The following is a 27,442-nucleotide window of genomic DNA, read 5'->3' on the forward strand; positions in this document are numbered from 1 at the left end:
CCGAGCAAGTCCGTCGCGCTCCTGTTATGAAACGCTCGGAGAAGCGACGCCGCCTCGGTACGGCGACTAGGCTGTGACTAGGCCGCGCGGGCTATTCCGAGCCCTGGTTCGCTCTTCTCGCGACGAGGCCAGCCTGGACACAATCGGAGCGCCCTCGGAAGCACCGCCCTGCCCAGGCTTGACGGCGGGCGCTCCTCCTCCTCCTCCTCCTTTCAGGAGGCTCAGCAGGGCCGAGCGTATCATCCGCCACCGCCACCTCTTCTCTCCTCGGTGGGAGCTACGCACGTGGAAGGAAGCGCCAATCTCTCCGGCCACACACCCGCGGCCTTCGTTGGTTGCGTGAGCCCAATTAGTCCGGCCTCTCCACGTGGCCCCAAAGTGCCGCGTAAAGAAAGAAGGGGGAGCTTTGCTGCATCATCAGCTCCCCGGTCTCCAATCTCCGGGCCGGCCTTCCGACGCCGATTTCTTTAACCCTCGCCTAGTTACAGGTCCAACTCTACCAACTGTTACCTCTCTTTCTCTCCGCCTCCAACTCTTCCATTTTACGCTAAATAAAAGGGAGGGGGGAGGCGGTGGTGGTAGAGGAGGAGGAGGAGGAGGATTTTTGCCAATGCAATCTAATTAATAGCTTAACCGGGAGGAGGAGGAGGAGGAGGAGGGAAGAACCCAAGTGAATTAGGCACCGTGTGCGCGCATGCTCTTCCGACCGACTGCACGTGTAAGAAGCGCATTTGGTAAAGGAGGGGGCGATGGAGCGGCAGGATCAGAAGGAAGGAGGAATCTAGCCGGCTGGTTTAAAAGAGGAGGCTTCTTTTCTACATTTCCCCCACCCACCCCCCTTCCCCACGATTTTGGGAGACGACGTGGGGGGAGAGGGAGAAAAGGAAGCGGATTCTAGAGGACGGGATCTCCTCTGGATCGCGAGCCAGCAGCCTTGTAAGTGCATCCTTTTCAAAGTTTTTTTTCCCCTTTAATGAAACAGCGGGGGGAGAGGGCGGTGTGGAACCTGCGTCAAAAAGCCTTGGCTTAGAGGCCTCTCTCTCCCAAGTTCGGTTTGTAGTAGTTGGCGCGACCCTAAAAGCTCCCCCGACAAGTTGGAAGAGCGGGGTGAAATGCGGCGCTGGGGCTCCCTACGTCGTCGCCGAGGTTTGCGGGCGCCCCAAGAAGAGCTCGAAATAAAATACGTTCTTGTAAACCCTGCGGCTTTCGAAATGTTTTTGGTTTTTTTTTTTTAAAGACTCCCAAGGAAGTTGATTCTGGGCTTACTAAATGGAGGGGAGCAGAAGCGATGATCTGGAGGTGGGCTGTCCTCTCTTCCTCGCTCTTCGAAATAATGTTATTTTTTTTTAAAAAAAATCATTCTAAAACAAAAGCAGCATAGCGTGAGGCTGATCTGTAGCCCGCCGGCCTTTTCCTGGTTTGTTTTGTGGATGCGGGAGGGGAGGGAAATATTTGTTTCGGAAAGTTGTAATAGCTGCTCCCTCCCCCCCTTTTGCTGCCCGTGCTTGCTTCCTCTTCCACCATCACACACGCTTGGGAAGCGAGTGTAGAGCTAAGATGGGGGGAAGGGGAAAAAGACTGGGGATCCCCCCCACCCCTTTTTTTCCCTATATAAAGTAGCTTGTTTCAGAAACAAACCCTCGTGGGACCCGTCCGCTACTTTCGTTGCGACAACAACAACAAAACAAAACAAAACCAGGTGTGAGTTTTAGGGCCGCTTCGTTTGGGGGAGGCCGGCGAAGGGCTCTGAACGGGGGCTCCAAGTTTGGACAATGGGGTCCTGTGTTCCAGAGATGATGGCCCTGAGAAGAAGAGATCGCGGAGGCAGCTCTCGGGGAGTTTGGGGTGTGTGAGGGTGGGGGGTGGGGAGAGAATCAGCCTTAAAAGCGGAGGGGGGGGGAGGGGCGGGAACCTTAAGGGGACACATCGGTGTTTTCTTCTGGCCCTTAATCTGGTTTGCAGCCGGAAAGAATCTGATGTCAAAGTAAAAGTCTTCCCCTCTCTCCTCCCCTCCCCCACTCCTGTTCACGTAATTATTTTGTCTTCGCTTTAAACATGCGTAAAGGGGGGGCTGTTGCAAGCTTCCCCCACCCAGGAGTCTGGTCGACCTTGTAGTTCCCCCTTTTTTACCCCACCCCTCCTCCCTCCCTCCCTCCCTTCCAGGACGGTTGTGGGGTGTTCTCCTAAAACCCCTTGCTTTTTTTTTTTTTTTTTTGAAATTATGTTCCACGGAAGTTAATAGAATTGCAACGTATTTTAGAGATGGCACTCTGGCAAAACTTTCCTCTCGTTCTAGGCTAGGGCAGATACTCCCATTCCCAGCCATGTCCGTCTACATCTTTTTTCACAGTCAGGAGGAATTCCCCCTGCTTTTAAGTTTTTTATAAAATGACAAAGGCAACATGCTCTCCTTCCTATATTAAAAAAAAAACAAAAACAAATGAACACTGAGGAAAGAATTGGCACCACTTTCTCGCAGGACATAGCAAAACAGCAAAAAAAAAAAACACCCCCATTTAGATGACTGGGAAAAATCATGAAGAGAATGTGGACAGTTATTATAGAACATCCGTGCATAGATAGTGACGGTGCATCTGTAAATATTTCACTGGAAGTAAGTCTGAGTGGGCTCATTTTTATTCCCTAGCACCATAGATTCATTGTTCTGAATCAGTTTAGAAGCCTCTTTAATCATCATTTTCAGGATTTGTTCCCAAATTAACCCAACTTTAGACAATGCTAAAAAGGTGAATACAGATGGTTGCTAAGCCAACCCAATGTAAAATGAATGAGCAACGTGTGTATGAAAGCTGTGGATGTTTCTGGGGGGGTTGATACTTCGAATTGAGTGACTTTAGTAATCCCCCAGTGACACATGAAGTCTTGATGGCACTTGACAGTGAGATGGACAGCATGTAAATTTAATAAATAAATGGCACAGGGTGTCCCATACTGCTTGTATTATACAGATTTCCTATGGGTGGGCTGAGATGACGAGCAAAATAGTTTGTAGGGTTTGTTGGTAATGTAAGTATTTAGATTTCTTTAAAAAAAATGAAGTGTATATGTTTATGTGCGGCCTATTAATTAGCTACAGAAGCTGAAGACCAGGGTTTTCTCTAGCCATAATACAATATATAGTATTAGAGCAATTGCTGGGTGCAAAGTGATGCCTTTTTGTCTTGCTTGTATACTTTGGACGAGCATCATACTGGCCAGAGTTTCTGAAGTCAGTGAAATTTTGCTCTAATCCAGCAAGTCTTTTACAGTATTACTGGAAATGTCAGGGGCCACTTGCAGAGGCCAGCAGTAAGCAAATTAAGTCACTTATTAGCCATGATAAATTTCTGTGTTCAGAAGCTGTCTATCTTTGAACACCAGGGGCTGGGAATACAGAAAAGGGAGAAGTCTTGCTGCAGGCTTTTCTACAGCAAGACTATTTCTATTTCTTTGACCACTTTGCGGACTTTTTTAGTCTGAGTTTGATGTCAGAGGTGCAGCTGGACAGCCTATTTACTTTTAGAATTCACTGTTGATTGCCATTTTCTTCAGTGTAAGAAAACTCTGGGTTTTGATGAAATTTAACTTGTGAAATGTGCAGGCCAAGAGTTTGGGGATTAAAGCTAGCTTGCGTGCAACACGTTTGTATTGGTTTTGCTTTTGGTTCTGAGTTCCTGGGCTTCCTCTTGCTTTTCATCTGTGAATTTTATATGTGTGGTGAATTTAAACCTGAACTATTCCGTTTAGCTGGTGTATATTGCTTGATAGAGATAACCAAAGAAGAGTCAAAATAAATACTGCAAAATAAATTCCTTCTCCAACCATTGTTAGCAGAGAGGCAAAGAAGGAAGATCAAACAGTAAGATTTGGAAGAATGTACCTAACCACTAAAGAGAATGGCTTAAAATGGAAATTTGATGATCTCAGATAACATTACTTCCTGGGGGAAATGTCCTCTCTAGCTTATAACATGATGATAATATCTGTAATTCTTATTGGTTGGTTGCAAGACTGGTGGGAAGAGAATTCCCTGAAAGAACTCAAATGATTGAAGTGCTTCCATTCACAGGTAGTCTTCAACTTATAACCACAGTTGGGACCAGAATAGCCGTTGCTAAGCAAAACGGTTGTTAAGTGAGTTGCGCCTGATCACTAAATTTGTTAAGTGAATCATTCAGGGAATTAAGCTTCCCCTTTGACGTTGCTTGTCAGAAGCCATCGGAGAAGGTGGCAGATGGCGAGCGCTGTAGCCCAGGATGCTGCAACCGTCATAAATATATGCTGGTTAGCAAGGGGGGCCAAAGTTTGATCATGTGACTGTGGGCTGCTTCAGTGGTCAAAAGTGTAAGGACCAGTCCGAAGTCATTTTGTTTCAGTGCCATTGTAATTTTGAATGGTCATCGCACGAATGGTGGTATGTTAGGACTGTCTTCGTTCATTGTGTCCTCATTTATTATATGTGGAGAGGTATTTTTCATAAGATCTTTGGCAGCAAAAACAGCAGCTAGCCTTATGGTACCCAAGCATTTATTACTGCATAAGTTTTTGAAGATCATATTTCACTTGTGTCTTATGGAATAGATTATGTCCTCTTAGATTAAAAGGAAGTGTGGTTCTTAGCTTACAACAGTTCATTTACTGACCGTTCAGAGTTACAACATTACTAAAAAAAAGTGACTTATGACCATTTTTCACACCGTTGCAGCATCCCCATGGTCCACAATTCAGACGGTTGGCAACTGACTCACATTTATGACGGTTGAAGTGTCCCAAGGTCACCTTTTGCAACCTTCTGACAAGCAATGTCAATGGGCATACCAGATTTACCTAACAAACACATAACTAACTTAACAACTGCTATGATTCACTTACCATCTATGGCAAGAAAGGCTGCAAAAGGGGGCAAAACTCCATGTCTTGCTTAGCAACATAAACATTGCGCTCAATCGTAAATTGAGAAATACCTGTACTGTAGAATGGAAACTTGTAGTATCTTCTTTCCAGTAATAACGAGCTATCTTCCCTTAAGGCACTTGCTGGGACAGGTGCTTTTTATCTCTTTTGCTACCCATTCTTGCATCTCCATTGCCAGGTGGAGGAATGGTCAAAGAAGAAAGGGAAGATGTTGCACAGTAAAGCTGTGTTGTTGCATCAGCACCTGCTTTTGTCTGGCACACTTCCCAAACCTGGATAGCTCACCTAGTACTTTTCCCAACTCTTTGCTTACTTACTTTAACATCTGGATCTTAAAGAAGGCAGTGGGGAATGAGCTGGCACAAATGGCGCAGTGTAAAGAGAGAGACAGATTCTTCGCATACAGTAGATTTAGTGTTCAGGGCTACGTCACTCCTACCAGTTGTCCAGGGAGCTTCACCAATCTATGGCATTCTCCAGCATATCCCATTTCATTATTCTTAGTCATCCAATGGCCGCTTTTCAGTTAAGGGCTTAGAGAGTGGCTTACACTTGGAAACGCCGTTCATGTAATGTCGTGGGCTACGTTTCATGCCCGGTGAAGAAGATTTCCATTTGCAAGGAGAGGAGTTTACTCTTCTAAACCCTAATCCATCCAGTCCCTCGACTTTCTGGAGCAGATAAGGAGGGAGCATTCCAGTCTCCCAGATGATTTAGTTCTTACAATCGGTAAAAGACAAAATTGTAGAGGGTGAAATTAAAAACATTAAAGTGCAAAGCAAGAACAAAAACAAAAACAGAAAACCCTGTTTTAGGAGGTTGTGTGTGTGTGTGTGTGTGTGTGTGTGTGTATGAATGAGAGAGAGAGAGAGGGAGGGAGAGAGCGCAAGTTTTCACCTGAAACTGAAAATAAAATGAAGATGCCATCAGATGACTCAGGAAGAGAAATACCACAGAAAACATGCCACAATTAAAGAATGAGGAGCAAGTAGCCCTTAAAAGGACATTAGTCCTAACCATGAAAAGCTGTGTGCTGAAATTGGAGTTGTAGGGCTGGGTGAATATGTTGTTATGTTGAGTTGACCATGAAATAATGTAGTTATAACTTTAATTGTTTCAAAACTGGTGTAATATTCTCTCTCTAGCCCATTCCAATTAATAATGGCTGTATTTGTCATTAACTGTAGTTTCTAAGCACCCTTCAAAGGCAACTCCAGGTAGAAAGCATTGCAAAACTTTCTTACACAGGTAGTCCTCAACTTACAACTGTTCATTTAGTGATTGTTTGAAGTTACAATGGCACTGGAAGAAGTGACTTATGACCGTTGTTCTTCACACGTATGATCATTGCAGCATCTCCATGATCACATGATCAAAATATGGATGCTTGGCAACTGACTCACATTTGTGGCGTTTGCAGTGTCCCAGGGGTCATATCACCTTTTGCGATCTTCTGACAAGCAAGTCAGTGCGGGAGGCAGATTCACTTAGCTGTGGCAAGAAAGGTAAATTGGAGCAAAATTCACTTAACTGTCTTGTTTACCAACAGAAATGTTGGGCTCAATTGTAAGTCAAGGACTAGCTGCATTGCATTCTCCCTTTATTGTCTGAATGCATTCCACGGCACTTTGGCCGGCTGAAAAGGTGTTTGCAAATGATTTTTTTTTCCCCCTCTTGGGGGAAAAACTGCTGTCTGTCATTAAAATATCCTCAAAATTTGTTGAACATCTGGAAAAACAATTAGCAGTTCAGGAGCTGCTAATAATATAGTAAGCTGCCCTGAGTATAGCCCCATGGCGAGATGGACAGCAAATAAATTTAACAAAGAAATAAATGCAAAGGAGATTACTAACCATTCCCTAAGTTTTGGTCTTTGGATCAAAACCGAAGTTTGATTGATTGGTTTGATTCTGGCAAAGAGTGGACCTCATACATTATAATGATCATCCTGTAAATATTCACCTGATTTATCTTCTTCCTCCTGAGTCCTTGTGAGGCCTATTGTTTCTTTGATTTTGGTTGCAGCTGTTTTCCACCCTCATTTAATTGTGGACAATAGTTGCTGCTACCGAGGAAGGGATCACAGGGGTCTGTGGGGTGATGTCACTGCTGTTTAGCCAATAGCAGTTGCGTTAATACCACTGGGTAATTTACCTGGACTCAGTCAATCCTAAAGGAAACCAACCCTGACTGTTCATTGGAAGGACAGATCCTGAAGCTGAAACTCAAATATTTTGGTCACCAGATGAGAAGAGAGAAGTCATTGGAAAAGGCCCTGATGTTGGGAAAGACTGAAGGCAAAGGAGAAGTTTCAGGAGACAGTGGAAGACAGTGGGGGCCTGGCTTGCTATGGTCCATGGGGTTGTAAAGAGTCCGACACAACTTAGCAACCGAACAACAACAAAATTTACCTTGACTGAAAATTACCTCTAGGGAATTGGATTTTTTCCCTCTGGGAATTAACAAACAAATACCTATCGGAGGCAGACAATTTCTTTTTAACAGTGCTGTTTATCTGGAAAATAGTTGATTCAGCTTGGGCCACAGCTTCTTTGATCCATGACATCAACCTGCCCCACCCAGTTAGGCAGGGGAGGAATATTGTGGACCCCGTCAGTTCAAGAATTTTGACTTGTCTGCCGTTGCCCCTGCTCTCCGGAACGTTCTCCCCCGCCTCAGAACTGAGGCCAATCTCTACTCTCACTATATATACACAGGTTTAATGTTTTATGTTTCAATATTTTATTTGTATACCACCGAGTGTCCCTTTGTGAGGAAGATGGGTGGTTTTGAAATGTGATCAAGCAATCAAATAGATCCACTTGATTAGTTTGAACTGCTATCTTGAATACCACTTGTACTCAAGATCATTGCATTACCACATTATCACATTCAAAATCATTGTAATATAATCTTGAATGTTATCTTGAGATGTGTAACTGTACTAACTAGGGATTCTGGCCTTGCTTTTTCCTTTAAAGTGGACAAACAAATGCTCTCTGGCATCTTGATAAACTTAAAAGAGGATCTGAGAATTGTTCCGTATCCTTTTCCTTTCTTGAAATTAGAGGAGCCTGATAATTTTTGCCCATAAATTTTAAATTTCCAAATGGAAGCACAATCTAAGAAAACTATCCAAAAGTTCTCATACCTGGAATTTGATTTAAAAGCTTCAACACCCACAACACTAGATAAAGTAGTCCTCAATTTATATCCTCAATTGAGACCAGAATATCTGTCATTTACCAAGGTGGATGTTTAAGTAAATTGCACCCAATTTTGCAACCTTTTTTTTTTTTGTTATGGTGGTTAAGCAAATCACTTTTGTTAAGTGAATCATGTGATCATTAACTGAATCTGGTTTACCCCATTGACTTTGCTTATTAGAAGCCAGCTAGGAAAGTCATGCTCCTAGGACGCTACAACTGTTGTTAATACATGCCAGTTGCCAAGTGTACGAATTTTTATCATATGACCACGAGGATGCTGTGATGGTCATAAGTGTGAGGACCAATCATAAATCACATTTTTCAGTGCTGTTGTAACTTTGAACAACAGCTAAGGGAATGGTTGTAAGTTGAGGATTGCCTGTATCACATGGCTGTGGCGATTTGTTACTTGGCCAGCCAGAATATGGTCATCTGCTTTCTGTGGTAGTTATGGGTTTCAAAAGATAAGCAGTTTTGAAATGCAAAAACGAAGATGGGCCATTCCAAAAATTGAATACATAAAATAAATGTTTTTTTCAAATAGACTTCTGAGACAGCTCCATGTTGCAGCCATCTAGCCTGAAGGCGATAAAAGTCGCAAGTCACCCTTGGCAAAGTGTAGAAGCTTGTGGAGAGAGCCTTGAAGAAGGAATGCACAGGCAGATACATAAACACCATCTTAGGAGAGAGAGGGGGGAGGGGTGATAAAGAAATTCAGGATTACTCTGCCTTGATCTCTCTTGGATATAAGAGTGGGGGAGGAAGGGAGAAACTCAGGCATTCAAGACTCAATCATTGCTTCCATAAATTAAAAGTTCCAGCAATCCTTAGAGAGCAGGAGTGTCAAACTCAAAGCCCGCAGGGTTCTTAGATCTGGGCCCACCCTGGAATCAGCGAAGGACCAGCCCGCGGTGCCCCTGCCAGCGAAAACAGAGCTCAAAGACCACGTGCAGGCCTCCCAGGCTCCGTTTTTGGCTGCGACGGCCTCCTGCAACTCTCCCGGGCTCCGTTTTCACTCAGAGGGTTGCAGAAGGCCATCGCTGCCAAAAATGGAGCCTTGAGTTAAGTCGAGCTGGCTACGCCCCTCCGCCTCCCCTCCACAGGTCAAACACAACCCTGGTGCGGCCCTCAATGAAATCAAGTTTGACACTCCTGTTTCCTGACCTTGAAGGCTTAACACAAGTCCTCCTGCCTCAGGATTGCCACAGGTCATCCACCAAATCTTGGCAACGGCAACCACAAATTCGAAGAAATGCCTACGTTGAAGACCTTGAAGAAGTAGTTATATAACACACTCAGGGCCAGCATAAGAGCTAACAGAGATGCAGGCAGATTTTGGACAAGCAATAATTCCATCTTGCCTGGGTCCAGCTTACATTGTCGTCTCCCCCCCCCCTTCTATCCCCCCAGACATCAGACCCTTAGTCAAGACTTCTATATCTCCAGTTTGGTCCATGATTGACATCCAGGTCTAGTAACATTAGCAGACAAATGATATCTCACTTCAAACTGGTGGATTAGTGTAGGTGTGTTTTTGAAAAACAGGAGAGCTGAATCCAACGGCACTTCACAAAAGAGAAATCAGTTGTCTGATCAACTTTTCTCAGTACTGTTGACAGGAACAGACCATTTGGGGGGAGTAGGATCCCCGTACTCTAGTTAATCTTCTTTCAGCCCCTGAAGATGGTACAGAAGAGGGGTCTCCAACCTTGGCAACTTTAAGCCTGGAGAACTTCAATTCCCAGAACTCTGGGAGTTGGAAGTCCACCAGACTTAAAGTTGCCAAGGTTGGAGACTCCTGGTCCAGGGGGCTATCATTCTATAGTATTGAACGTAAGGTTCAGTAGGCCCAAATCTTTCATAAAAAGGGGGAAATGGAGAGTGGTTGAGGGTATCTAATATCATTAGATCAAAGCATGCCTCTTCAGGAGTAGGTTTGCCATCACTTCCTTTTAAGGGAGTTGGTACTTTCCAGAGAGGCATGTACCACTTTCCAAATTGAACACATGTCATCTGGCAGCCCAAAGGAGCAAGTAAGACATTGGTCTTGTCCACTGATGACAGAACTTTTGCTGTAAGAAATTATTCACTCCCACCGGGGTGTCAAATGAAGCCCATGTAACTTTGTTCCAGTCACATCCCAGGCCTACTCAGATGTGGATAGGTCCAGATGTGACTGAATTTCATTACGTTGAAATTTACTTCTACAGCTTGCTCTGATCTCTTGTTTAGATCGGCCACAGCCAGCATGGCAGATTCTTTTTTTTATAAAAGTTTTTTATTTTATTTTTTAATTTTACACATCTCTTCACGTGAGCAACATGATTCCAGATTATAACACTTGTACATAGTCATACTTTCATTTCCATTAATCTTATATAATATCATCTCATATCATTATCCATTTCACTCATCTTTAAATAAAATTGCATTTCATATTTCAATTCATTAATTCAATATCAATATCATTTCATCCACACATAGGTTTTCAATTTTTTATCCCCTATTATTTCCATTTTTCAGCTTACCCCCTATTTTATTTTACATTACACGGCATTATTATCCTTAATTTTCTCTAAGCCGATATATAATTAACAATTTAAAAAGAGTAAAAGTAAAATAAAGTCAATATATTTAGGATTCACATGGTATTTTCCATTCCCCTACTTTAATCATAATAAAATACTCTCATTGTACACTTCTAATATCCATTAAATAATCGACCCTATATTTTAAAATGTATATATTTTAAAGTATCCCCCCAGTAAATTGCTAAAATAACTTATATGTCTCATTTTATCTTCACTTATAATCATTAATAATCATATTTTTTCTTCCTTTCCACTTTGCCAAAGTTTATATATTTTAATTCATTTCCATTCCCGTTCTTAATCCTCCCCCAAAAAAGAGCATATAACAGCATAATTCATACACAATTCGTATTTATGTATGTATGTATGTATGTATGTATGTATGTATGTATTTGTTTTCTGAGGTTCTCACGGGTATTTGTATGTGTATCTTTGGTTATTCGGGTTTTCTCCCGCGTAAAATTGTACAATTTTACGCGGGAGAAAACCCGAATAACCAAAGATACACACACACACACACACATATATATGGCATTCAGCTTTGTTCGGGTATTTTCCCACGTCATTGTAGTTGTGCTTTTAAAGTTGACTACAATGACGTGGGAAAATACCCGAACAAAGTTGAATGCCATACATGTAAGTACCCGCGAAAACTTAAGAAAACAAATATGTCTGTGTGTATGTATGTATGTATATATATATATATATGTATATATGTATATATGTGTGTGTGTGTGTGTGTGTGTGTGTGTGTATATATACCTCAGAACATACACCTCAGAAAACACACACATATATATATATATATATCATATATATATATATATATATATATTCAGCTTTGTTCGGGTATTTTCCCACGTCATTGTAGTTGTGCTTTTGAAGTTGTAGCAACGTTTCGGCAGAATCTCACCTGCCATCATCAGGCTTCTGAAGTAGTACTCGGAGTACTCCGAGAAGCACAAAGCCAAAGACACAAGCTTGAAGATGATGAATGAGACTTCATCGAAACGTCGCCTAGATACTTCCAATTTTACGTGGGAGAAAACCCAAACAACCAAAGATCCACATACAAATACTCCAAAAAACTCAGAAAACATATATATATACATACATACATACATACATACATATATGTGTGTGTGTGTGTGTGTTTGTTTTCTGAGGTTCTCGGGGTATTTGTATGTGGATCTTCGTTTGTTTGTTTTCTGCTCAGTAAGATTCGGACAGTAATGCTGATGAGTCTCATTCATCATCTTCAGGCTTGTCTTGGCTCTGTGCTTCTCAGAGTGTGCTTCGCACTCTGAGAAGCACAGAGCCAAGACAGAAGCCTGAAGATGATGAATGAGACTTCATCGAAACGTTGCTTCAGATATCTCAATCTTACGCGGAGAAAACCCGAACAACCAAAGATATATATAGATAGATAGATAAATCCTAAAATATTTCCCAGCAAGTTTTAGACTAAATACCAATATACATTCCCATGTGGTATCCCCCTTATAGAATCCCTAACCCTTATCTCTAAATGTTTTGGCTTTATTATTTATTTTAATTTTAGCCAGCCTTCCCTTTTCTAAGTTTCCCCAGTCTTTCTTCTTTTTTTCCTTCTGATACTATTTTTATTCCCCTCTGCCTTTCAGCCATGTTTTCCTCCACCCTTCCAGTTCTCTTTTTTGGGGGTTTCTTCTTATATAATTCCTTCTTGGTATTGGGAGCCTTATCTCTTTTATTTGTTGTCTCTGTTGTCAATGTCTCTATTTTAAGTCCTTTTATATCCTTTGGCAATGATCCTTGTTCTCCATATTCATCTGGGCTGTTGTTTCCCTCTTCTGACCCGTCATCTCTGAGCTTTCTTTGTTCTTCTACAAGCTGCAATGCCATTACTTTACTAATCATTGTGTTCAGCAATTTCATTCTTTCTTTTAAAATACCTCTCACAGTTTGCAGCTCCGACTTAAATTCTTTGCTTATTTCTTTATTAAAGATCAAATTTTTCTATTATTATAGAGTTCCAGTTTGCAGGACTTTGGCGGCAGCAGGAATCCGCGATCATGCGTGGTTTCTGCTTGCGCTCGCCGCTGGAGTGCCCCGAGCCAGCCGGCTTCGGGGCTAAAGCCACCCCGTAGAGGTGGCTGAAGACAGGGGAGACCCGGGAGGGTTCGAGGGGAGCCGCACCTCCCCTCCTCAGCTGGCTTAACTCCCTTTTCCGAAGGCGGTAAAGAGCAGTGGTCAGAAATGGCTGCCACAAAGAAGCACTCATCCGGAAAAGAATGTGCAGGAGGAAGCTAAGAAGTGAAAGTTTTGGCTGACCAGGATAAGAAGCAACATTCAAGATATCCTGGAATTTAAATTTTAAAAAGATACATCGTTCCCAAAGAAGATCCGGAAGCAGCGAATGAAAGCGAAAAGGGAAAGTTGGTTTTTTCTCACACTCCTTCCTTACGGTGACAGCAGATGAATGAGAAATCGGAAAAACCCGCTTTGGCATCAGCAGGTAATCAAACTGAAAATTAAAGCCAAGATTTCTGAACACTGAAAAAACTTTTTTTTGCTGTAAGTGGGAAGGGAGAGGAAAAGAATAAGAGTAAGATTTGGCTGGAGGAGATTGCTTGGAATTTAAAAGACTAAAGTTAAATTGTAACAAGACTTCTAAAAGATACATTTTAATTGGAACTTTGTAACTGAATTGCAACCCCAGGAAGAGAAAGTGAAAAAAAGAGAAAATGTTAAATGAAACAGCTTGTGTGTATTTGGACTGCTTGGTGACTTTGGGACTTTTGGAAATTATATTTGAATGATTAAAAACACTTGGGTGGCTATTTAAATTTTTTTTACAATGGCATCACTTGTGGATGAACTGAAAATGGAATTCAAAAAATATAAAGAAGAGGAACAAGAAGGGAAGGGCTCTTTTGGCAGCATTTTTCATTTTTTAGAAATGGTGATCTCTACTTATGAGAAACTACAAGAACAAGAAGATTGGGACAAAGAAGAAGCCATCTTTAATGAACAAGTAACTTTATCTGGGGAAGAAAGGGGAAAGTGGGGGAAAGAGAATGGAGAATTTAAGACCTAAAAAAACAACCAAAAAAGTGAAAAATAAGGTGAGAAGTGGATATAATGTCAGAAAGCAACAGAAAAGAGGAATACAGAAGAGGGAAATGGAGATGAAGAGACAAGGGCATAAAAAGGGTAGAGTGGAGAAGCAAGGGAGGAAGGAAGGGAAGAGAAGCTATAAAGGTTTGAAACAAGATGTAAAAAACAGGACTTATTTAGAGATAATGGGTAAAAACATAACTGAAAAAGAGATTCTGCAAAGGTACATAAGACTGTATTGTATTTGTATTAGAAATAATGTTAGAAAATAGGAACAACATATGATTATAAAATGGGATAAAATGTTCAATGTAATTTAGTAAAACTTTTTTTTGAACAAAAGAAATGAAATGAAATATGAGAGAATTGAATTAAGAAGGAATGGGAACATTTTAATTATATAATGTTTTAAAGAATAAGTGAAATGGGGGGAAGTAACTACGCAAAATTTATAAGTGTTCCCATAGAAACATGATACCTATTTGAAAAGGAATGTGTAAAATGTTTAAGATTTAAATGAGTATTAATTTTAACAATAGAGTTCAGTTGGTATGGATTGTTGTTTTAATTATATTATATATTTATAATTTTTTCTTTTCTTAAAAGATAGTGCATAGCTTTAGAATGTATTAAGCAGAATCCAAATGAAACTTATGTATTATATTAAGTGTTAAATTTAGGGGAAAGATATAAAGGTGTCATACTCCAATCAGTGATTACAGGAGAAATTTTGTGTTAATGAGAAAAGATAATAGGCAGCTGAAACAGGACAGACAAAAGATATATAAGTATAATGATTTAAATTGAGATGAAATAAATAAAATAGAATTAAGAGAGTGAAAAGAGGGGAGAAGCTATATAGAAAATGTAGAATGGTAATAAGATATGGAATGGTATATAAAAGTGAGCATGAACTTGAATTTATGTCTGTAAGAAGAGATATAACCCAGGATCAAGCTGCTTTCAAAAAGATGTTTTATGTTTTGTTTCTTGCTTATATATGTTTGTTTTTTAAAAAATTAATAAAATTTTTGGGAAAAAAATCATTGCCAAAAGTTTCCGTTTCTCCCACTTTCTCCTTCTTCTGTTTTCTTGTCACAGTCAACCTCCAGCAGTCCCAAAATATTGTATTTCTTTATATTTTATTATAGTCCCCTCTTTTTAAAAAAAAAAAACTTCTGGGTTTTTTGTTGTATTAATAATCTTTTATTCCATTTCTTCTCTCTTTCAAATATTTATGCGACCATTAATTCTCCATAAAAACATAAAAGAGGAAAATCTTTAACCATTAGGTGGTGCTCTGTATCACTTTCTTTTCAAAGTTTTTTTTTAAATTCTCTTTTCCGTAGTATTAATGTTAATTTTTATCCATTCCAAATAAGTCCAGCATTTTATCCAATGCCTAATGTCCAATTCTGTATATTCAAATTTAATCTCTGATTTTATATAATTCTTTTATTTCCGGTTTTTCCTTTACCTTATATTTTCCTCTTATTCTCTGTTCGCCACTACCATTCTTCCAAGCAAGGACTCTTTCTTTTGGCTTTTCAGGGTTTTCAAAAAGAAATATATTCAAAGTCTTTTATCCAGTTACCCACCGCTCACCACTTCCACTCTCCAGCACAAACTTAGATCCCGGCAACTTCCTGTCTTCAGGACAGCCGTTACGCTGCCGCTTCTCCCTGTCTTCTAGGGGAGTAAGTACCAAGCCAGGGAGGGGAGATGCGGCTTCCCTCAACCTAGCTGGCAGTCTTCCCCTCTTCCCCCACCCCTACAAAGTGGGTCAGATACTTCCAGTTCCTCGGAGACCCCTCCAACAGGGCAAGCACAAATCAAAGCCACGCACGATTGCTGTCTCTGGTCCGTCTTTGACGGAAACGCCATCGGAAGTCCCCAGCAGGGCAGATTCAATGATCAGAAGAGCATCTTGTGGTCGGTTCAAGTGGGATTTAGCAGGTTCCAACCATTGTTTTAGAACACAGGTGTCAAACTTGATCGTGTCACGTGATGTATCGTGACCTATCGTGACCTATCGTGACATTTTGCCTTTGCGGAGCTGGGGTGGGTGTGGCCTGCATGTGACGCATCTTGCCCATGGGCCGCCAGTTTGACACCCTTTTAGAAAAATTGCAGAAATCTGTAACGCATATTTTTTGTTGTTGAAAGCCATCACAAAAACATAGTGAAGTATAGAAACAATTTAGAGGGTGGGGTGGAGAATCATAGAAAATCTTTGATGGGGATTATATAGCAATGTAACTTTTTTTTTTTATTTGAGGTGCAAAATAGAGTATGGGAATGCAGTAGGCATAGAAGATCTTTATTTTATCAAACTAATTGATGGACTGCCCTCCTATTTATCTTCTACACTGCTGAATCCTAATGGCAGTTCACAATAGCAAAGTAGGACAGTCTAAAATAAATACATGATTAGGTTTAAAAAACAAAGCAAGTGAGAAAAGTATTTAAATACATAGCAGGTGTCATAAACATAGCCTTGAATACCATTTCCCCTGCAGAATTTGGTTTTTACTGCTTTGTAGAATAGTGTTAAAGTCTCTGTCAGTCTACCCTCAGGAGGGAGACTATTCTGATCAGTAGGTGTGGACTGGATGGCATGACAACAGGTGGATACACAACCGGCTTGAAAATTATATTCAAAGAGGACTCATTAGTTAGTAGTTCTGGTATTGAAAGGTATAAATGGGGCACTGCAAGGTTTGGTCCTAGTCCAGTAGTCTTCAACATTTTTATTAGTGACCTGTTGGAGAGAGTAGCTTTGAAAGTTGCTAATTGTGCAAAACTGGGTGGAACAGTTAATACTTGAGGGAGGAAATGCAAAATGTTTTTTTGCTGATTAGGGTAGTGGATTGACCAACAGAAACTAAAGAAACAAATGCAAGGTTACTTGTTTAGGAGAAAGAGATCTAGTGGACTGGTAGAAAATGAGAGATATCCTTGACAAGAACTTGTAAAAATTTGGAATTGTAGTTGATCATAATTTCAATATGAGTAATCAGTGCTTCATATTTGCAAAAGAAGACGAGAACGAATTGGCTGCCTCAATAGTACTGCAGGTAGTCTTCAATTTACAACCATTTGTTTAGTAACTGAAGTTGCAAATGGCACTGAAAAAAATAACTTACAACCGGTCCTCAAACTTACAACCACTGCAGCATCTTCATGGTTACATGATCAAAATTTAGGCACTTGGCAACCGACATGTATTTATATTTATAGTCACAGGTTCATAGGTTCACCATTTGCGACCTTCCCAGCTGATGTTCAACAAGTAAAAATGTAGGAAGCCAGATTCACTTAATGTCCGTGGCATAAAAGGTAATCAAATTGGGTGTGATTCACTTTAACAGCCACCTTGTTTAGCAATGGAAATTCTGGTCGCAATTGTGGTCCTAAGTCAAGGACTACATATATTGTGTCCAAATCACAGGAGGTTAATCATTCCATTTTTGTTCTACATTGCTTAGTTACTGTCTTGAGTGTTGTGCAAGGCAGAGTGGGCTCCTTCCAGTTCAAAAACATGGTAGTTAATTTGGTTAGCACGATTTTGACTTAAACACCATCTAAGTGCAGTTTATCTGGCAGCCTAGGCCTATATTGCTAGCAGCAAATGAAACAGTATGTTGTCTAAGCTTTGTATTCTGTCACACATACAACAAAGCACCATAAAACAACAAATCGGTCTTCCTCACTGCTTTGAGAATTAGCATGTCAGCAAGTAAGACCCAGTTGTGTTGATTCACGAAGCAGCTAGACTAAACAAATGGACCGCTGAAACATTGGAGATATCTGTCCTGGCAACGGAAGTTGTATATTATTTATTTATTGCGTTTATATCCCACCATTGAGGGTTGAATTGATTGCAGTATATAGAAGTTTAATAAATGTCTGCTTTGGTATCTACGTGATGGGACCGCTTGCAATTTTACAGTTTTACAGTGGGCTGCTTGCAATTTTACAGTTGCTAAATTTGCATCTTAGAGACCCATTTTTTAATTACAGCAATCTGATTCAAACAATATCTCGAGCCAGATTCAAGAATACCTCATTATTATTGTTTCATGCGCATTGTGAACCACCCATTCGTTGTCTTTACACCTGATGTATCCTAAAAGTAGACATTCCAGGAAAGCCACATTTCTCTGTAGTTCAAAAAAGTCCGGAATCTGGTACACCTAGTCCTCGGCTTTCGACCACAATTGAGCCTAAAATATCTTGTTGCTAAGTGAGACAATTGTTAAGTGAGTTTTGCCCCATTTTTGCCCTTGCCACAGTTGTTAAGTGAATCATTGCAGTTGTTAAATTAGTAACACGGTGGTTATGTGAATCTGGCATCCCCATTGACTTTGCTTGCCAGAAAGTCTAAAAAAATGATCACGTGGCCGGGGATCATGTGTGATCCCATAAATATGAACTGGTTGCCAAGCATCCAAATTTGGGGCGCCAAGGAGGCACTACAACGGTTGTAAGTAATTAATTTTTTTTCACTACCGTTGCAACTTTTGAACAATCACTAAACAAATGGCTGTAAATCAAGGACTACCTGTAATAGCAATTTTCTTTAAAGCAGAGCCCCAATCTTTGGGGACCCCTGCTTTTAAAGTGTCAGCTTTTGTGAGATCCGTGTTGCCCCATCAGATGCATCCTGTAGCCACTATGCGTCTGGTGAAATGAGCTGTGGTTCATAAAAGCTTATGCCTTTTAATAATTTTTGTTTCTCGGAGTAATGCTAGTAACTTAAACTAAGCTTGGAATCTCACTACTATTTTGTAGAAGGATGACCAAGTGTCCCCTTGACAAAAAACCAACAACGAAAGGGGTTTTTGGTTTTGCCATTTCCTGAGTGATTCCTCAATTCCTAAAATTGGGGCAAATTAAATGGGTTAGCAGGAAGCCCTTTCATTAGGGTAATTATGCTGCCCCTTTTGTCTGTCACCACAGTCAACCCGTGTGGGCAAATTAAGAAGGTCACTTTTTCCCTTCAATGTTTTCTGCCTCCCCCCCCCCCCTTGCAAAGCTGGGCCTCTAGGAAACTTTGCAAAGATTTGCCTCTTTATAGGTGAGCTCATGTAAAGATTATGAGGGGCCTATTAGGCCTCTTAAAATGGTATCCATGGTACAAGGTCCCCAAGGTGGTTGGGAGGAGTTCTCTGGTGACTTCCTCCCAACGAATTTAGAAATAGTGGGAAGACAGAGATGATCCTGAAGAAGGCCAGGCCAGAAGGTCCCAGCCGGTATTCTCTGAGACGGTGGGTCCTCTCTTAAAAATGAACAAAGACGAAACTTGTGGAAAGTACTTAAGTTGAATGGGGGGGTTGCTTTTCTAAAATGCCAGTGGAGGTGGGGACAATTGTTCTTCTACCTTCGTTCGTAGACACAAGAAATGATAATTGCGTTAATACTGGGAAGGACTGTATTATGCAGGTAGTCCTCAACTTACAACAGTTCATTTAGTGGCCGTTCAAAGTTACAACGGCACTGAAAAAAAGTGGTTTATGACCATTTTTCACACTTATGACCGTTGCAGCATGCCCATGGTCACATGATCAAAATTCAGATGGTTCCTATTTATGACGATTTCAGTCTCCAAGGGTCAGGTGATCTCACCTTTTGCGACCTTCTGACAATCAAAGTCAAGGGGGAATCCAGATTCACTTAACAATTAAGTTACTAACTTAACAAACGCAATGATTCACTTAACAACCGTGGCAAGAAAAGTCGTAAAATGGGACAAAACTCACTTAACAAATGTTTCACTTAGCAACATACATTCTGGGCTCAATTGTGGTTGCAACTTGAGGACTATCTGTATTTGCACTGATGATAGAATATGTCTTGTTTTAACTAGCTACCTGGTTCTCTAAAGTAGTACTTTGCTGCTCCATTTAATGATGTACTCGAGTTATTTTCTCTCAGAAGAATCACTTACAGAAGCTTGGAGTTGTTCCGGTTCCTTTCCTCAATTCCCCCCCTCCTAACACACACACACACACACACACACACACACGCACACACACACACATGAGTGACAACAAAGGTTCTTGTTTCCATGAGAACATGATGTGGGTGAAGTGAAGACAAAGGCTCATGGGAGGTTCCAGTCCAGCCCTCTGAAGACTTTAGGAGAAACATAAAAATAACCAGGGAGGTGTTGGCCTGACTCATTGCCGTCCTTTTCAGTAGAATTCAACCCCCCTGCCCAAGACAGGAGTCTTATGCCATCCTGGACAAATGGTCAAGTCTTTTCTTGAAAACTTCCAGCAATGGACCACTCACAACTCCAGCAGGCAAGCTGTTCCAAATCATTCTCCCTGTCAGAAAATTTCTCCTTATGTCTGGGTTGGATCACCTTCTGACACACACTTCCACCCATTGCTTCTTGTCCTGTCCTCTGGTGCTTTGGAGAATCAATCAACTTCTATTTCCCTGTGATAGCCTTTCAAGTATTGAAAAGCTTTCTCTTGTTAGGCTAAACATACCTAGTTCCCTTAGTAGTTCATCATGCAGTTTAGCCTCTGTACCCCTTATCATCTTCGTTCTTCTCTGCATTCTTTCTAGGATCTCAGAATCTTTTTTTATCTTGTGGTGACTGGATGCAGTATTCCTCGCGTGGCCCCACTAGTGCAGTATAGAAGGTTCCTATCACTTCTTGTGAACTTCATACTATCCCTCTGTTGAGGTAATCTAGGAATGCATTGGCCTTTGTGGCAGCTACAGCACCCTGGTGACTTATACTTAAGCCCTGGTACACCAGGACCCCAGCTAAATCCCTCTCACGGCCACTAATATTAAGCCAGGTACTGCCCATCCTGTACCTATCCATTTGGTTTTTCCTGCTTAAGTACAAGACCTTAACTTTTCTCACCACTGAACTGCATCTTGTTGGATAAGGGCCCACACTTACAGTCCTATCAAGATCCTTCTGAATGTTGAATCTGCTTTCCAAAGGGTTTGCAATTTCCTCCAGCTTGGTGTCATCTGCAAATTCGATAAGCACCTCTCGGTTCCTTCAGCTAGGGCACTTATAAAGATGTTGAAGAGCACTGGGCCTAAGACAGAACCATGAAATACCCCACTGCATGCTTCCTTTCATGTAGATGTAGTGCCATTGAGGACCTGAGTGCTGAATGCAGCTGATCAGCCAACTGCAAATCCATTTGCTGATGGTACTGTCTATCCTGCATTGTTCTATATCAGTGGTGGCTAACCTTTAGCCAGAAATTGTGTGCGCACTTGCATGCTCGTGCTCACATGCTAGTACCCAGAAGGCAATGCGTGTCCCCCCCACGTTCCCTACTCATGCGTGCGCAATCCCCACCCCCTCCACCCCCTTATCTGCACTGTGCCTCACAGCTGATTTTCTGCCGGTTTAAGGCCTTTTTCGGCCTCCCAAAGGCTTGAGGAAGGTTTCTGCAGGCTTCTATAAGCTTTGTAGGTCGAAATCTAGCCCCGTTTTGTCACTTCCTGTTTTTCTGAAAATACCAGTCGTGTCCATCTTAATTAATAAACCCTGCCCATCACAATCGTAACTTATGATGTTCGTAAAGTGGGTTGGTCATGTTAGGCGGTTACTAAGCAAACCAGTGATTTACTATGGATTTTGTTTTACCAAAAACCAGAAGTAAATGCCGTGTTTTGGCAAACGCATCATCAAATATGGTCATGTGACTGCAGGACACTGCAAACTGCTATAAATGCATCCTGGTTGCCAGAAGTGAGTCATGTGGCTGTGGGGAGTATGTGACCGTTGGAACTTTGAATCTGGGTCATAAGTATGCCCCCCCCCCCGATTGGTCCGTTGGAAGTCTGAATGGTTGTTAAGCAACCAGTCGTAAAGTAAGGACAACCTGTAATATGGAAATGGTTTGCCATTTGTCATCCTTATTTTCATCGTCTTACTCTACCCTACATGAGTTTTCTCTGTTGACTCTCAGTGAAAAATGGTGTCCAAGAATAGTCAAGGTTGACTGTGTTACCACCTGCTCTGATTGCAAGATAGAAAGCCTTGTATAATAGTAGGACGTTTGGTTTATGACTAAGCTTATTCTGTCAGTTGTTTGTCCTAATATGGGGATAATTACAGGTTGCGCCTTAAGTAGAAGAAAAATCCATTTGCATGTAAAGTTCTCTTCAATCCTTCATGTTTCTTAAGACGCCATTTTCAGTGTGGTGCTTCAAAATTGGATAAAAAGATAAACCACACCAAAGGCCTGAGAGGACTTTTGAAGCAGCATAAATGGGACATGGGGCGTTGCAATGGGATGAGAAAATTGGGAGGATTCAGCCAGGCAGTCTTAAGCAAGGGGACCAAGCTGCCTGCTTAGACAGGAAATGTGTGGATCCAGGTCATTTTAATATTTTCCTGGTTGCTATGTAAATTATTAATCACATGTTTTATCCCCACAGTTACCATGTGAGGTACGCAGGAGGCAAGGAAGTAAATTTATGGCTGGGCATAAATAATATGAAGGTGGATCACTTTGGATTGAATTCAACACTGTAAATGCTATTATAGCTTCCATTTTTTGCAATAGATCCTTGGAGTTCTCTGGCTGTGGCTGTGTCTTCGTTAGCCTCCATTTATTTATTTAAATCATTTATATACCACTTCCCATGGAAGGCATTTTAAGGATGAAATTGAAAAGCAGTATAATCAAATGACAGTAAATTCAAGGGAGCCACATAAAACGTGTACATTAAAATGAACTGTGGGATGGAAAGAAGAAAATAGCTCCCTGCCACTCACAGAGGAAGTGCTAGGTGAAAACAAAAATTGGCTACATTGGATGCCTAAATAGAATAATAGTAGGCCTCCTTCAAATATCAAAGAGCAAGTAACACCATGGAGAAGACCATATTGCGAATGGCCAAAATGATGTCCATTTTACAATGCCTATTTCAGAGCCTTCCCAAGTGATCATTCTGATTATTCAGGTTCTGATGCCTTAGAGCAGGGGTCCCCAATCTCCACCCCACCCGCGGGGCCAGGGCTCGTTCAGAACTGGGCCGCAGAAGTGGCAAGTGAGTGTGCGCACAGCTGCATTTGTGTGGACAACAGGTGAATTTGCACCCAAAGTTCCATTTGTGCAAGCGGCAGGGTGTGTGTGCACGCCCACCTCTTGTGCAAATGGAGTTGGGCGCACACATATTCCACCTTTGCGCAGAACCATCCCCCCTCTCTCTCTGCCGGTCCGCAAAGCCAGAAAGGTTGGGGAAGAGAACATTCACATAAATATTCAAATTCATCTCTCAAAAGTCCAGCCTCATAAAAATCTGAGAATTGGTAGAGGCATTGAGTCCAGCCCTTCTCAATACAAGAATCCATATTAAAGCAAGTAGTTGCAAGTGGCTTCTAAATCTGTTTAAACACATCCAGTGAAAGGGAAACCTTCTACCACCTCTCATGGTGATTGGTGTTGACCTGTCCTTACGGTTCACTTGTTTTTGTCCTCTAACATTTGGCTCAAATTGACTTCCATGTCCTGTATTGGGGGATGAGAGAGAATGGATTGTAGGTGAGACTTAACAACTATTTGAAAAGGGCTATCATCTGCTTTTCAAGGCTAAGCAAACCTAATTTATTATATCTCTCCTCATAGAATTTAGTTGCTAGAATGCAAAGCAGTAAGCATGCTGCATATTTGGTCGTCCTCTTCTCACTTCTACAGCTTGCTAGCACTTTTGGGGGGAAGTCATTCTTTACAGACTGGCATGAAATGTCTAATCCTCTTCTCCACAAGAAGGCTCAGGATTTCTGGGAATTGCCCACATCTGCCTTTCCTCTTTAGAAGAAACGTCTACTGTTGCCAGATACCTGGAGAGTCTATCCTAATCCATGAAAGTTCACTGAGTGACACCAGACCAATTTTGGGTTTTTTTGTGAGGGGGTGGGGAAACACAAATTGCCGTATTAAACAGTCTTGAGCTCCTAAAAAAAAACATGGGGTATAAAATCAATATAGAGGGTTATTGTTGTACAAGCCAAGTAGAGATTCATATATGGACTTTTTCATATTTGCAAGATAAGGAAACCCCACTTATCCAAGTTTTTTTAAGCATCTCCTTTTAAGTCAAGCTTACTTCATTATCTGCTGTCAGGAAACAAACTTCTAGAGCCTTTGTAACAGCAGCCACAGCAGCAGATATTCTTACAATCCAGGGTTTTGCGTTTAATATGGAAGAACAAATGCAGTATAAATATTAACCTCTGAAATTTGGGGGAGCTGACTAGGCCTCAGTTTATACATACTCTAAATTTACCACAAGGTCCCCACTAATGATTTTTGTGAAAAAAATTTAAATGGGGACTCCTTGCTGCTGTCACTAGATAAACTAGGAAAGCAACCGAAGAAATAAATATACAAGTATTCTCAACTTACGACCATAATTGAGCCCAACGTTTCTGTTGCTTAATGAGCCAAGAGTTTTGCCTCATTTCACGACTTTTCTTGCCACAGTTGTTTGTTTATTTATCAAGTTTATTGGCCGCCGGTCTTAACCACAAGGTAACTCTGGGCTGCTAAACAATAATAAAAGTGAATCACCACAGTTGTTAAATTAGTAATATGGTTGTTAGGCGAATCTGGCTTTCCCACTCACTTTAGAATAGAATAGAGTGAATGAGCTGCAAGGGATTTGGAGGTCTTCTAGTCCAGTCCCCTGTCAAGCAGGACATCCTATAACATTTCAGATACCATAAGTGACTGTCTAGATCAAGGGTTTCCAACCTTGGCGACTTTAAGACTCATGGACTTCAACTCCCAGAATTCCAAAGCTGGCTGAGGAATTCTGGGAGTTGAAGTCCACAAGTCTTAAAATCGCCAAGGTTGGAGACCCTGCTCTAGACCAGTGATGGTGAACCTTCTTGGCACTGAGTGCCCAAACCGGAAACGCGCATGCATGCAGGCTGGACCGCTGGAAACCCGAAAACCAGCTGGCCGGTGCTCATGCATGCGCTGGCCAGCTGGTCTTTGCGTGCGGTGGAGTGCCAGAAACCGGAAAACCAGCTGGCGACAGCGCGTGTGCCCACAGAGAGAGGGTTCTATTGGTTAATTGTTCTCACCGTTAAGAAGTTTCTCCTTAATGCCAGGTTGCTGTTGTCCTTGATTTGTTTCCATCCATTGTTTCTTGTCCTGCCTAGAGGTCTTTGGAGAATAATTTGACTCCTTCCTTTTTGTGTATCATTTTTTTCTTTAGACCAGCCAAACCCAAATCCTGCAGCCTTTCTTCATGTTTTAGTCGCTTTGCTTGTCCAAAGCTTGCAAAAGTTGATCACATGACCCTAGTACGCTGCAACCGTCATAAATGAGTCAGTTTGCCAAGCATCTGAATTTTGATCATGCGACCTAGAGATGTTGCAGTGGTTCTGAGTATGAAAAATGGCCATAGCTTTTTCAGTAGCATAACTTCAGACAATCACTAAACAAATTTTGTAAGTCATTGACTACTTGTATTCTGAGGGGAAAAATTTTACATTGAATTAGCACAAGTCAGATACATGGGGTATATGTGTCTATTTTGTTGTGCTGTTGACAGTCTCAGTACGTATAGAGAAGACCATCACTTACAAACAGACAACTTGTGCATTGTAGCCAGACAATAGGTACTTGCTTGGGAGTGGTATTCAGCAGTCTAATTAATTAAAACCCAGTAAATGAACTGTAGTTATTAGTTTTAATTCACAAGAAATTTGTTCAGGGATGTGTCCGTTGGATTTGTTTATTTCACTGCTTGGAGAGATTCCCCCAAATGGATATTTCCTGGCAAGCAGCTTTTTACTGCCATATGATTGATTTCAATATTTTCTTTCCCCCTTCCTTCCTTTTCAATTTTTTGTTTTGTTTTTGCAGTGAGTCAAGTGACTTCTTCCTGTGTCATCTGTTTATAGGATACTGTGAGAGAAGGGGGAGATCTGACATTTTAGGATGAAAGTGTGCAGGTTGGTGATGGCGTTCATGGCCGTGAGGAAACTTTTGTATTAAAAGAAAGGAGTGCAGCTTGGTTGACACTCTAGGCCTGAAGCAGCGGGCGTGGCTTTTGCTATATTAAGTCCTGGGCTGGTGCCAGCATAGTCTTGCAATGTCCATTTAAAGGCCTTGTCTCACGTAATGGATCCAGGCTGGCTTTCTGTAAAACCTTGGAATTTTATTATAGTTTATCCATATAATATTTGAATGGCATCACTCTAGTTTTTCTGTACTTCTCAGGGACTGGATAATAATTATTAAATAATCCCTATGAAATAAGACAATCAAGAAAGGATTTTAGGTGGAAAAAAAGATGTATTAAAAGCAAGCAGTTACAGTACCTAAAATAAAATTTGCTGTCCGGAGCTTCCGGAGTTGTACCATGGAGTTGTGCAGTTTAGATCAGGGGTCTCCAATCTTGGCAATTTTAAGACTTGTGGACTTCAACTCCCATAATTCCTCAGCCAGATGAGATTATCAAGGATCTACTGTATGTCTTGTCCCTTTGATCTGTGATCAGTTGGATCGCAGATAACTTTTCTGTCAGATGTTACAAGACCAAGCAGGGTGTTAAGGAAGCGATTCCCTAAAATTATGCTGTCTTTTAGAGTTTCTAAACGAATCGCTTATACACTGAAAGAATCGCAAAGCGATAACTAGATTGCAGGATTGGTGTGAATGATGGAATCTCCTGCCAACAATGCTGACTGCCATTTGAATGGTATTAGGCGAAGCATCAGACTAGGCTAGGGAAAAGGGGCAGGTTGAAATTTACCTTCTCCGTGTCACTTAGGTGATGTTAAGTCAGGGGTTTTCTTGGATTAACCTATCTCCCCAGGCCTTTGTGGTATAATGGTCAGAGCAGAATCTTTCCCTGTGTTGCAGTAGTCATATACTTTGGAATATAATGTCCTTATTAATGGTCAGGAACGCTGGGTCTTGTATATTCAAAACCTAAGAAAGGCCTTGACCCAAAGGTGCTTTTTCAAGAGGCCACTGGACTTTCTGGTTTTTCTTTGAAGACGTTTCACTTCTCATCCAAGAAGCTTCTTCAGCTTTGACTGGATGATGTGGAATGGAAGGACCAGCTGTCAACAAGGAGTATAAATCCTTCCATTCCAAACCATCCAGTCAGAGCTGAAGAAGCTTTTTGGATGAAAAACGAAACGTCTTCAAAGAAAAACCAGAAAGTCCAGTGGCCTCTTGGAAAAAACAAAGCACCTTTGGGACAACCATGACCGGAATGACTGAGAATCTCTATAGACAGATAATCCTTGACTTACAACCATTTGCTTAGCAACTATTTGAAGGTACAGCGGCACTGAAAAAAGTGACTTATGACTGGTCCTCGCGCTAATGACTGTTGCAGCATCCTTACAAATCATGTGATCAAAATTCAGGTGCTTGGCAGCTGGCATTTATTTTCAAGGCTGGCAGTGTTCTAATCACCATTTGTGACCTTCCCAGCTGGCTTCCAACAAGCAAACTCAATGTGGAGAGTCGGATTGATTAAGAACCTCATGATTCACTTAACAATTGCAGTGATCCGCTTAACACCTGGCAGAAAAGGACACAAAACTGCTTTGTTTAACCATGGAAGTTTTGCTCCTAATTGTGGTTGTAAGTTGAGGATTACCTATAG

At 41.3% G+C, this 27,442-nt stretch overlaps 1 protein-coding gene across 21 annotated transcripts in view; it reads left to right on the forward strand.

Moving 5' to 3' along the window:
• The window catches only part of GATAD2A (GATA zinc finger domain containing 2A), a 107,193-nt gene that overhangs the window by 16,488 nt on the left and 63,263 nt on the right, over positions 1-27,442 (forward strand). For 10 of the 21 annotated variants that reach the window (XM_087920807.1, XM_087920914.1, XM_026699013.2 and 7 more), the window contains exon 1: positions 728-936. The exons of the other annotated variants lie outside the window; for them this stretch is intronic. The gene's annotated coding sequence lies outside the window, so the exon portion shown is untranslated. Of the gene's footprint in view, positions 1-727; positions 937-27,442 lie in introns of those variants that run through there. 21 annotated transcript variants of the gene reach the window in all.

This window comes from Pseudonaja textilis, chromosome 1 (genome assembly GCF_049901715.1).
Source record: "Pseudonaja textilis isolate UNSWEBS1 chromosome 1, rPseTex1.2, whole genome shotgun sequence".
NCBI classification, from domain to species: domain Eukaryota; kingdom Metazoa; phylum Chordata; class Lepidosauria; order Squamata; family Elapidae; genus Pseudonaja; species Pseudonaja textilis.